Source organism: Nannobrachium achirus (assembly GCF_963921795.1).
Source record: "Nannobrachium achirus genome assembly, chromosome: 16".
Classification (NCBI taxonomy): Eukaryota; Metazoa; Chordata; class Actinopteri; order Myctophiformes; family Myctophidae; genus Nannobrachium; species Nannobrachium achirus.
The window spans coordinates 46,557,123-46,571,137 of NC_137823.1; the positions used below are offsets into that span (position 1 = coordinate 46,557,123).

The 14,015-nt window shown below is 44.0% G+C and overlaps 1 protein-coding gene across 2 annotated transcripts in view; it reads right to left on the reverse strand.

Moving 5' to 3' along the window:
* Nucleotides 1-14,015, reverse strand: part of LOC308300216 (glutamate receptor ionotropic, kainate 2-like) — a gene marked incomplete at both ends in the record, with an annotated part of 144,959 nt that overhangs the window by 47,349 nt on the left and 83,595 nt on the right. The gene's annotated exons all lie outside the window — the stretch shown is intronic.

Genomic DNA, 14,015 nt, shown 5'->3' on the forward strand with positions numbered 1-14,015 from the left:
ACACACACACACACACACACACACACACACACACACAAGGAGCATCTTGCAAGCTAACCCCATTCCCACATGCATGCCTCATTTGCTGCAAACCCCACTGAGGTGCTTGCCAAGTCTGTGTGTATGTGTGTGTGTTTTTATACTAATACACACACCCCCTCGCTGCATCAGTATTCTCACCAGCTCCACCTGTGCATAATTCAATAATTCCTCTGATAATGTGGCAAGCTGAAAAAACGACATGCCTCCACTCTTCTACATCCCCACACACACACACACACACACACACACACACACACACACACACACACACACACACACACACACACACACACACACACACACACACACACACACACACACACACACACACACACACACACACACAAACACTCACCTATCATACTGTATTCCCATCCCACAGTCCCATGAGCGAGCTAATGACTTCTCTCTATGCACAGCACACGTATTTTATATGCCACACGGACGGCTGCATCACAAGGTCACCACTGTCTGGATGAAGACATATCTCCAGAAAGACAGCTTCTTAGAAACTGCCTTAGGAGTGTTCTTGTTGCGACCGAAGGTCGCAGTTACCATGAGAAATGTCGCAGCTTGTCTGTCTGTCTGTCTGTCTGTCTGTCTGTCTGTCTGTCTGTCTGTCTGTCTGTCTGTCTGTCTGTCTGTCTGTCCTTCCTTCAGTCAGTCAGTATACATTTTTTATCAATATTAAGGGCATATCTGTGGTTGCTATAGGCAACATTCTATTGTTCTAGGTCTGACTTTTAGTTGTTCAAGAACTTTATAGAATATTATAAACCCATGAATTACAAGCAAATAGCTTCCCAAATGAGGAAGGAGGAAGAACAAATTCCTCATGTATTCGTTTTTCTTCACGTGGGAAGCCAAGAAGGAATTCATTTCCCAGCGGATTCCTCGTGGCTCGCGTCAGTGCAGAATTGCACCTTTCTAGTTTTCTTTATTCCATATTCTGAGATTCAACACTTTACTATTCTGAACCTTTTCTGGATCAGGGCCCACTTGAGCATCTCCAAAGTGTTTACTGTCCACCCATCTGTATGCATAATAAAAGAAAATCGTATAATCTGTACATTTAAATCCTTAGAGACTTTCCACACTTTCTCAGAAACATTTATGCTTTGAATATACAAATGAATAATGGTGGATTTACTCCACCTACATTTATGGATCTTACAATTGTAAAAAGAATGTACTGTATTATCTATCTATAAATGCGAGAAGTCTCTGCGTGTGTGTTTGTAATCCGCGTATCTCGAGAACCGTTCGTCCCACCGGCTTCAGATTCGGCACGCGCGCTCCCCGCCGTGGCACGGAGTGCAGTGCCGGGCCTCGACCCGACCCGACGCGCGGTTTCCCTAACCGGCGCGAAACGTTCGGAATCTCCTTATGCGGGGCTGATTGTTGACATCAGGCTGTTCCGGAGGAAATCGGCGCAAAATCGGTCATTGTGACATCACTGCAGTGCCGGGCGCAAGCGCTGACTCATTGTGACATCACTGCAGTGCCGGGCCTTGCCTCGACCCGACAGATATCTCCGTATATGGGCATAAGACTGAGAACTCCATATATGGGCATATGGGCAGATACAGAGATCTCCATACAGTATATGGGCATATATAGACAGATATCTCCGTATATAGGCCTAAAAGGGACACAGACCCTAGACCCGACAGATATCTCCGTATACTGAGAACTCCATATATGGGCATCTTGCCTCGACCCGACAGATATCTCCGTATATGGGCATAAGACTGAGAACTGAAATCGGTGCAAGCGCTGACTCATTGTGAGATTTGTGACATCACCTCATAAAAGGCTCTGACATCACGTACGCCACATGAGTCAACAACAAATCTCTGTGAGTGTGTATGTATGTATGTAATCCGCGTATCTCGAGAACCGTTCGTCCCACCGGCACGCGCGTTCTCCATATATGGGAATAAAATGAATGTCCGTATGCGGAGCTGATGTCTGACATCAGAGTTTTCCGCAACCGGTACTGTGTGTCCAGAGATCTTCATATATGGGCATAAGTGGACAAAGACAAACAGATGGTCAAAACGGGTCCTATGACAACAGGTATATTGGGGTTTGCATTAAAGGGTGGGGCATTCATGGGGTTTGCATTAAAGGGTGGGGCATTCATTCCCTATTTCAAATTCGGCACACGCGTTCCCCACCGCAGCAAGTAGTGCAGTGCTCGGCCTCAACCCGACCCGATACACGATTTTCTGTAACCAGCACGAAAGGTTCGGATTCTGATGTCTGACATCAGGATTTTCCGGAACTGACACTGTGTCTGCATAGATCTCCATGTATGGGCATAAAATGGATGCAGACAGACAGATACAGATATCTCCATATATGGGCATAAATGGACACAGGCAAACAGATGGTCAAAGATCTCCATATATGGGCATAAAGTGGACGCAGACAGACAGATACAGATATCTCCATATATGGGCATAAATGGACACAGGCAAACAGATGGTCAAAACGGGTCCTATGACAACAGGTATAATGGGGTTTGCATTAAGTTTGTCTCCTCCTCCATCTGTTTGTCTGTGTCCCTTTATTCCCATTATGGAGATCTCTGTATCTGTCTGTGCCTCCGACTGTGTTGCAGACACAGTGCCGGTTCCTCCTTTAATGCAAACCCCATTATACCTATTGTCATAGGACCCGTTTTGACCATCTGTTTGAAAAAGCGACAGAGATCTCATATATGGGCATAAAATGGACTCAGATAAACAGATATCTCCATATATTGGAATATATGGGCATACAATGGACGCAGAATCACAAAGTTCTCCATATACGGGCATAAAAGGGACACAGACAGACAGATACAGAGATCTCCATATATGGGCATAAAATGGACGCAGATAGACAGATATCTCCATATATGGGCATATAATGGACCCAGAACTATAACTGCAGTGATCTCTATATGGACATAAAATGGACGCCGACAGACAGACAGATACAGATATCTCCATATATGGGCATAAATGGACACAGGCAGACAGATGGTCAAAACAGGTCCTATGAAAACAGGTATAATGGGGTTTGCACTAAAGGGCGGGGCATTCATTCCCTATTTACATTGTTCCGAGTTGGCCAGGTCGCCGACTAGACGCTGGGCCGCCCGAAGGGCGGCCCAGCTTCTAGTCTTACTATAAATGCGAGAAATCTCTGTGAGTATGTACAGTATGTGTCCCGCGCATCTCGAGAACCATTCGTCCCACCGGCTTCAAATTCGGCACGCGCGTTCCCCGCCGCGCCGCGGAGTGCAGTGCCGGGCCTCGGCCCGACCCGATGCACGGTATTCCCGAACTGGCGCGAAACGTTCGGAATCTCCGTATGCGGAGATGATTGTTGGCATCAGGCTGTTTCTGAGGAAACCGGCGCAAGCGCTGACTCATTGTGACATCACTTGATAAAAGGCTCTGACATCACGTACGCCACATGAGTCAACAAAAAATCTCTGTGAGTGTGTATGTAATCTGCGTATCTCGAGAACCGTTCGTCCCACCGGCTTCAAATTCGGCACGCGCGTTCCCCGCCGTCGCAGGTAGTGCAGTGCCTGGCCTCGACCCGACCCGATACGCGATTTAACGGATCCGGCGCGAAAGGTTTGGATTCTCAGAGATCTCCATATATGGGCATAAAATGGATGCAGACAGATACAGATATCTCCATATATGGGCATAAATGGACATAGGGAAACAGATGGTCAAAACGGGTCCTATGACAACAGGTACAATGAAGTTTGCATTAGACAGATATCTCCATATATGGGCATAGAGAAAATGGACACAGATAGACAGATACCTCCATATATGGGCATAAAATGGACGCAGAATCACAAAGATCTCCATATACAGGTATAAAAGGGACACAGACAGACAGATACAGAGATCTCCATATATAGGCATAAAATGGACGCATATATGGCGCATATATGAGCATATATGGGCATAAAATGGACCCAGAATCACAAAGATCTCCATATATGGGCATAAAATGGACGCAGAATGACAGATATCTCCATATAATATGGGCATAAATGGACACAGGCAAACAGATGGTCAAAACGGGTCCTACAGAGATCTCCATATATGGGCATAAAATGGACGTAGACAGACAGATATCTCCATATATGGGAATAAATGGACACACGCAAACAGATGGTCAAAACGGATCCTATGACAAAAGGTATAATGGGGTTTGCATTAAAGGGCGGGGCATTCATTCCCTATTTACATTGTTCCCGAGTTGGCCAGGTCGCCGACTAGACGCTCGGGCGGCCGAGCTTCTAGTATGAACAACAATCCTTCCATGTTTCTCAGCCACCCAAACACAATTAGGTCCCTCAACGCCAATGCTGCCGTGCCCTGAATAGGAATGCTAGAGTTTATGCGTTTAATCCGTTTGAAATATTAGAACATTTACAGCTACAGTAAAAAACAAGAATAGTAGTAATAAAATGCAACAAAAGTCACTTTGTCTTGAGTAATGTCTAGCCAGAGCCCTGTCCAGGGCTCCTTGCAGGTGATAATGTGGCCCATTGGAACTGAAGGGGAGAAGAATTGCTCTTTTGAGTGTGGAGAAAGGAACAGATCACAAGTCACTGGCTGATGTGACAATGGGTTGGAAGATGGAGGATGCACACAGTTCCATTGGGAAGCGTATAACTCAGAGAGATATACTGTACACTGTAATTTCTTTCACACAAACTTTCACACTTTTAGACGAAGTTCATAACTTTATCCGCTGCGACGCTTGAGTGCCGCAGGAGTAAAGTTCTTGGCACCATCGCGGAAAATATAGGGATTGTGAAATGTATTGGCATCCTCCCAGTGCCATCTCCTCAGTGTCAGGTGAAAAGAAGAGTCACTGGCTGACAGTGACACTTCTTTTGACGTGACGAGTATTGGAGAAGACAAATGGTTGTCTGAGCTCTCCCTAGAACCAACTGAGGTAGCGGTGACAAGGGACTAGAATACGCAGGGAATTGGGAACTAGTATAACGCCTGAATTAGAATTAGAAAAGAATATCGTCCAAAACCCCTCAAAAAACAATATCCCCAAATCATTGTTATGCAACACTTCCAGGACATCTTGTCAGCATGTTCAGCTGACATGATTTTACAACGTTGGTGAGTTTCCCCTGTGAATAATGGACAAGAGGAAATAGCCATTTAGCCGGACATACATACACACAAAGCCAGATGTAGGAGAGGTTACCACCGCTCAGAAATAGAGCCAATTCTGATTCCCACCAACAGGAAGACTAAAGACACGTGTGCCAGCCAAATTCACCTGCTTCCACACCTTCTGATTTGAGACCGCTGGAGACTTTCAGAAGACCCTGTTTTTCTGCACAGCTCACACGATGCCGCAAATGAGATAATTGCGGGAGGCCTATCATAGTGTCTGATAGCCTAATTTGAAAGTTCAGTTCTGGTGTTTAGGTGAATGATAAAACCAGTGGTTCTGCCGCAAGAATAGCCTTTTAAGAGCAAGTTTATTTTAATGATTCATCAATCAGACTATGTTCCGGCTTAGATCAAGGGAACTAACATAGTACTACTCTAAGTTCATATTTATCAATGAAAACAATGGGTTTTAAAGAAAAGAACACCTTAAACTTTAGCCAGTTGTTTGGAGGCCCACTTTCAATATCCTCACGGCCACAGGTTGAGAATTGCTGGTTTAATTCATTTTGACAAAAAATGTTCTTACACACTGTTTGGTTTGCTTTGCCGTAAAGAGTGCAGCTGCTGCAGAATGACCATCTATCTTCTGCCCCCGGGTCACTTACACACCAGATAAGACGGGGTAGAGAGTAAACAATTTAAATAGCCTATAAATTCGATGACAAACATAGTCGTATATTTAGAAAATCACATTACATTTTGAAAGGGCTTTTGTGAGATTACATGCCAGGCGGGGGAATGACTCAGCACCTTAGAGAACTTCCAGTGCTTTCGTGGCACTGCTGCCGTGCCCGAGAAACCGATCAAACCCGAGTAACGGGGGGAGGAGGGGTCCGGTTCAGAGCGAAGAAAACACTGAAATCACGTTGACACGCGTGATTTATGTGGGATGCTACAGCTGTTCCAGGCGTCTTTGCAGATAAAACAGAGCCGAGGCGGGAGATCGGTCCCATTGGCTATGTCAGAATGTTTTTTGGTGGGGAGCAGCAGCCTTCGGGTGACAGGAACTCAATGGCGTGCCAGCAGCAGTCTCTCTTTATCTGTCTCCATACCCTTGCCATGCTCCCCTTGCTCTCTCTCTCTTCCTGTCTTATCCTCCCTTTTTGTCTACACCCCCCTGCGCGCACACACACACACACACACACACACACACACACACACACACACACACACACACACACACACACACACACACACACACACACACACACACACACACACACACACACACACACACACACACACACACACACACACACACACAGCTCTTTGCTAGTCTTTCATCCCGTTTGTTGTTTTCTTGTCTTTCATTTCACTCCCCTCCCCCGTGTTCCTTTATTTCCATCTTTGATCCTTACAGTGTTTCAGTGAACTGAGGGTCTGCATGCGTCTCTGCAGTTTGTTACTATAATTCCTTTGCTGCATTGGAGCGTTAATCCTTTTTTAGCGTTTGAGTTGCACGCTACTCTGCTTCTTCTTATTCCTAAAACAAATTGTCTCGTGTCATTCGGAAAATAAACGAGAACCCGGGCTCGTTGTGCAAGGACCCCTGGGTAACCGATGTTCTGCTGGTGCCGGACTTACAGTCCATTATTGAGGATTTACTGTAAGCTTAGTGAGGCAGATAAAAAGATATATAAAATGCCACGCTGAAATACTAGGCAGACAGACTCTCTCTCTCTCTCTCACACACACACACACACACACACACACACACACACACACACACACACACACACACACACACACACACACACACACACACACACACACACACACTACAAAAAAGGATGTGTATATGAAACGCTGATGAGGGGAGGGGCAAGTTATTAGGGGGGAATTAAAATCACACCCAGTGTGAAGTTAGCTGTGCCTTTTATGGGTTCATTTCAATGAGCACCCCGCGAAGCTTGGCCAATACCAAGCTCTGCGGGACTGACATATGGACATACTGTACATACACATAAAGCCAGATGTAGGGGCGGTTAGCACTGCTCAAATAGAACCAACAGCTGATTCCCATCCCACCAACAGGAAGACTAAAGACACGTGTGCAGGCCAAATTCATCTGCTTCAAAAACGGCCGTTTATGACGTCACAAACGGCAGCAAATCTGGACAGCCTGTTTTGAGAACCCGTGGGATGCTTTTAACCTCCACCTTCCCAAAACCAGAGAAAGACACAACGGTCTGAAATGGGACTTTGTGAGGATAGAAGGTGCTAGTGGGACCCCAAAAAAAGGTTTTAAAATAGGAAAAGTGAATTTTCATGGTGTATCACCTTTAAGGGAGGGTGATGATAGCTGTTTGCGGATATGAATGTATGCAGCTATACTTGCGCCAGCAGAGCGTGCAAGTTCTGCGTTAAATGATTTTGTATGTTCCGTATCTGTTTGTGTTTACGCCCCGTAGCCAATCAGGGACCAGCATTCTTGGTAACGTAACCATAAACAGCCAATGAGGGACCAGCATTCTCTGTGAGGTCACCATCAACAAGTGCGACCTGATATAAATAACAAGGCGCGCTCTGCTGGCGCACAAGTAGGCCATACGTGGTGGCCATGAGTGCACAAGGCTGTGACACCCACACGCACCCATGACTACTTGATGACTCTACTGGATCTCTATTAGTCCCTCCTTAACATTTTAGTCTAGTTTGTTGACCAAATTATCAATACATTTAGTCTTATTTAGTTTTGCCAGTGAAAAAAAAAGGTAGTCGGCAGAGATTTTTCGTCATAGTTTTAGTCGACGAAATCAACACTGGCATCGATATACGAACACTACCAAAGTAAAACAGCTCAAATGTTTCAAAACGTGTGATTCTTTTCCCCAAAAATAGCAGATTTAGTTGCGTTCCACCACTGAAATTGAGGCCCATATGCATCCGGCCCATCCGGCCACCAGTCCTATAAGAGAGCTTATATATATGCATGTGCAGGGAGGACTGTCCCTTCAGACCATTCCAGTGACAGCATGTTACTGGCAGCCGTGGCGCTCTTTCCCAGCCTGCCCCAATTAGCACCACGCTGCCCAGTCTGTGTCTGATTAAGCGGCCAGTTAACGCCATGGCCTCCCTCCCCCCCATGTTTAACCAGCCCCCAGCTGGGAGAAGCCAAAGGGGGCAGCAGCAGATGCCCACTGCACAGGCCTCCACTGCTCTGCCTGCCAAGAGTGCTAGAAAATGGACTCTGGGCTTTTTTATTTATTTATTTTTTACTTAAAGGGATAGTTCACCGCCAATCTATCGATTACTCACCCCATCATGCAGACTTGAATTCATGGATATTTTCTTTTAGTTTTTGTCGTATTCCTAAGCCAATAATTATATGAACAGCAGTGGTTCCCTATGGAGAAACAAAGAGTCTCCTCAAATTATTGGCCTGGAATGCGACAAAAAACTAAAGATAATGATGAATTCAAGTCTCCATGAGTGAGGGTGAGAAATCGATTGAAAAAAAGTCATTTTAAGTAAAAGAAACCAAAATGTTCTTGAGTAAAAGTACAAAATACATTCATAGTACCACGCACAAAAGTACCCCATTTTACAATAATTTCCCCCCAAAATGTGTCAATTGCCGATCTACACTTGAGTAAATGTACTTAGTTACTTTCCTCCACTGCTTGCCAGTCACCTACACATTGCCCACGCGCTGCTGTCTTATCCGGAACAGAACAGCTTTCCATGGTGTCTTAGAAAGCAAGTTATACCTTGCAAGCTTTTCAGGTGAAAACCGGGTTATTTTCGTCGAGTGAAAACGATGACAACGCGGGCTGGTCTGAGACGGCATAAATGGGGGGCTTTTGGCAAGTCGAGGAAAATGAGAAATGAGCAAAGACCCCCCCCCCCACTGGCGTCGTCCGTATGGAGCAGAATGAGGAGAGAGAGAGCTGTTGGATGGATAACTGCTCCTCTGCCATCTGTTGGGAAGAGGGGAAGAGGGAGAGAGAGAAGGGATAGAGGGAACGAAGGAGCCTGAGAGAGAGAGAGAGAGAGAGAGAGAGAGAGAGAGAGAGAGAGAGAGAGAGAGAGAGAGAGAGAGAAAGAGTGGGGGGGGGGCAGCTAAAAGTCACACTGTAAACAAGTGAGGCGGAGATAATTAGATGTGGGTTCCCATTCACTCCACAGTGGGCAGCAGTGTGTGTGTGCGTGTGTGTGTGTGTGCGTGCGTGCGTGCGTGCGTGCGTGCGTGCGTGCGTGCGTGTGAGTGCCTGAGCTCCACTGTGTCCCTGACTGTGCATGTGAGTCCTGCACCATGCAGGGACATGCATGCATGTCTGCATCCGGCACGACGCGTGCGCATTTTCTCCCTCTGTGCCTTTGAGTGGATAGTGATGCAAGTGTATGCCTGTGTGTGTGAGGGGGTATTCAATTCAATTCATTTCAATTTTATTAAAGTGGCAAATCACAACAAGTCGTCTCAAGACACTTTGTAGGCTACTGTATGTGTGTGCGTGCGCGTGTGTGTGTGTGTGTGTGTGCGCGCGCGCACACACACACACAGACACAGCACATCATCCCTGTGGGGCAGAAACCTTGGATCTCCATCTTTGAACTTTTTGTGTCTAAACTATCATCCCACGGCTTCAAAAATAGCACATCTACCAGCTCTTCTGAGCTTGTAGATCTGCTATTTCTGCAATTTTTGAATTTGAATCCTGAAAACGTTTCCACTCGACAGAGACCGGGGGACTACCCGTGGTGACCAGGTGGTCCACAGCTAAATGATGGAGAGTTGGTAACCAAAACCAAAACTTTGTCGTAGCTATTTTCATTATTTCTGAAAATGTTCAATCCATTGCCTGCAAGAGTGGCGGTTTCGGAGATACAGTACGAGGTTTTCAACCAACAGCGATGACATGTGTGAGTGAGTGTAAGCGTGTGTGTGTGTGTGCACGCGCATGTGTACATGTACGTGCACGTGTGTGTAAGTGCCATGATCTCAGGGGAGTATCACGCTGTCCCCAAGGCCAGCCAATATCCATGACCACAGCCGTGACCGTGACAGTGACACCTCCCTCCAGGGGGGGCGGAGGGAGGGAGGGAGGGAGGGGGCTGATTGCCCCGATAGTGATCTGATGGTGCTTGTAGCCTCTGGCTGCACACAGGCTTTTATAAGCCTAGAGTGTAGCTACACAACACCAGCAAGGTTCCAGTGCACCATGCAGCAGCCCCTCTCTAGCATTACTGAGAGATACTGGAGGGAGAGGGAGAGAGAGAGAGAGAGAGAGAGAGAGAGAGAGAGAGAGAGAGAGAGAGTGAGAGAGAGAGAGAGAGAGAGAGAGAGAATGTACGTCTGTGCTAGGGATGGGACGGTATCAAAATGTCATGGCACGATTTTTGCGACCAAATAAATTGCGATTTACAATATTATCGTGATAATCAAAGTATCACCAACATCCATTATCCTGGGGCGGAAAATTTGCCCAAGAGTATGGGAAAAAATATGTTATTTCCAGGTCAATTTGACCAATTATAGAGGGTTTAAATGGTACCGTATATATGCAGCTTCACAAATAAAAAGGAGAGTTGGGAGCAGTACATGACGGAGGATAGTTTCACGATACATTTAAATCTCCACGATACAATTAGTGTATTATCACGATAAACGATTATAACGATTATCGTACCATCCCTAGTCTGTGCGTGCCAGTGCCTGTGTGTGCGTGCCAGTGCCTGTGTGTGTGTGTGTGTGTGTGTGTGTGTGTGTGTGTGTGTGTGTGCGCGCGGCGCGCGCGCGCGCGTGTGTGTGTGTGTGTGTGTGTGTGTGTGTGTGTGTGTGTGTGTGTGTGTGTGTGTGTGTGTGTGTGTGTGTGTGTGTGTGTTCATCTGTGGGGGTTCATCCGTGGGGAATCAATTTGTTTTTGTCTTTTTAACCTATTCACATTGTGCTGTTTGTTTTTAGCTACACTCTTAGAACAAAAACTAGGCTCTACTCAATTTTATTGGTGAAATATTTTTACACTCAAAAATATTGAGTAAATATTACTGATATGAAATCAGGTAAATGAAACTCAATTAATTTGAGTAAAAGTAACCAAATCCTTTACGTACTTATTAACAACTAAAATTGAGTACACTGACCTAAAGAAATTGAGTAGATATAATTAAATTATTCAGTCAATGCCACAAAATACTACAAGTAAATAAATTGAAATATTAAGTAGATCTAATTGAATATTAGAGTATGATTTAACAAAACAAATATGTCACATTTACTCTATTCATTTACTTTTATTGATTTAATTCATATAGTACCATTTTACCCCTTTCATTTACTTTACCTTTTACTCCAGGAGTACATGATGTCAAATGAATACACATGAAATAATTATGCAGATAATTATGTTTTTAATCAACTAATTTTGACCAGTGTAACACCACATCAAGTATGAACATTCAACATACTTTAGTATGTAAATGACATGCAACAATGCCTGAAAAAACAATATGTTTAAAGATAATGATCAGGAAAGGGGTATCCCTGACACTTTTAAAATGTTCTGTTTACTAAAGAGAAGTGTGTGTTCACAATACTGTATATAAGTACCTCTAATTGAACTGTGCATACTGTAAGTAAGCAGTCTGTCAAACATTATGCACCATAAGAACAATGAGCCCATCAAATAAACAGTAAGTCATAACCACATAATACATTAAAGAAGACAGTCAGAGGCCATTTGGCATGAAAGGAAATCACAACTTGGAATATGAAATAATAAATAAGCATTTACAGTAGCTCAACATTTAAACATATTGACTATGCACACGTGTAATGTCTATATGCTAAACTGACCTGTTTGCATTATGACTCGAATGCACCAGAAACAAACGCTTTACATTAACTAATTACTATCAGCAACAAATACCATTGCAAAAATGCTGTTTTGACAATAAATCCACTTTCAGTAGGTTATACCCACGTTCTGAGAGCATCTTGCTGAACAGTAGTCGGCAAGCAGACATTTTTTCAGTCTCTGAACTTTGGCTGAAATAGAACAGAACAGTCCCAACAGATAGCAGCAGTTCCCCAAGATTGTTGAGGGCAGTGATGCCCTTAATCACAATACCTACATCAGTAGGTTCATTCATTGAGTCCTCTTGGTTCTGCAGCAGGTAGATCTTCATCTTCATCATCACCTCCTCTGTCAACTTCTCTTCTACTCTGACAGGTGCACCAGCAGCTTCCTTCCTGCACACATTGTGAAGATAATTGTTTAGAGCTCACTTTCAGGCTAAATGTTACAAGACACACAGACACACATTGAGCAATCCTAGCTGTCTCCACACATGCAGCCCTGGGCATAATCTTGAATCAGTTGGACCAGACATGCAACGGATGCAACAGCCATTCAGTCAATGTCACAACCTTCTCTGGACATCATGCTGTTCCTTTGCATGTGATGGTCTCATCCACGATGACATTAAAACGTCAAAACATTTATTTTACTAACTTGAAAGTCCTTGCTCTTGACACTATCTTCTTCCAGATGGTCGACGAGATATCGGATGATGACCTCTCGTGTTCGTTGATTGGGGATTGCTCTCTGCAGAATAGAAACATAATTATTTGAACAATAAAGAAAAAGTATGACTGCACTTTCATAAACTAACATAAACTTTGGCAATACAATTGTTTCCACAACCCAGTTTTAGCAACGGAAGCTGGGAGACTGTCCTTAGTAGCTATTAAGACATACATTTAGAAATGAATAATCAGGAGAGAGAGTTGCAGGGGATAAAGATGAGTTTAGCATAAATTAATGTAGTAATTATTGTCATTAGCCAGGTGAAATATAATTAAAGCAGTTAGAGTAAATGAAAGTTTCATACCTGAAGTAGAATACTCATTTGTGCCCAAACTGCCCTTCTTGGACTGGTACATGGACAGTAGTTTGGGGGTATAGAGGTCCAACATTGCCATACATTTTGGCTCGAGATTCAGTGTGGTGATCATCCTGAACTTTGCACAAACCTGGAAGACAGAGATGAGGGGAAGAGAGTAAAAAAGAAGACGTGAGATTATAGATCTGGTATTTTCCCCCAGGATAGGGATGCTAGGGTATACAAGTGGTTAACTACAATGACAAGATGTCTGTCACATTCAGGTCTAATTTCTGTAACCATTTCTGTAAACATCTAACAAGGCAGGCCAACTCTCCTTGATGTCTGCTGGCTGACAACATCATGTCATCTAATGCTTAATATCTGCAACCCAATTTTACAGGGATATAGTTAATAATAATAATTGTATACTTCAAAATATTCAAACATACACACTAAAAAGGCCTGGGTTAGAATCAACCCATTCTGGGTTGTTTTTAACTCATTCCATGGGTTGCTCCTGCACGTACCACGCCTGGGTTAACTTAACACTAGAAGATGGGTTGGTTCGATTCAACCCAGCAGGTGAGTTAGAATATTCTACTAAATTCTGGGTTAAATTAACCATACATCTGAGTTAAATGCAACCCATGTTATTTATTATATATTCTACCCAATCCTGGGTTAAATTAACTATATTCTGAGTTAAATGCAACCCAAGTTATTTATTATATATTCTACCCAATCCTGGGTTAAATTAACTATATTCTGAGTTAAATGCAACCCAAGTTATTTATTATATATTCTACCCAATCCTGGGTTAAATTAACTATATTCTGAGTTAAATGCAACCCAAGTTATTTATTATATATTCTACCCAATCCTGGGTTAAATTAATTATATTCTGAGTTAAATGCAACCCAAGTT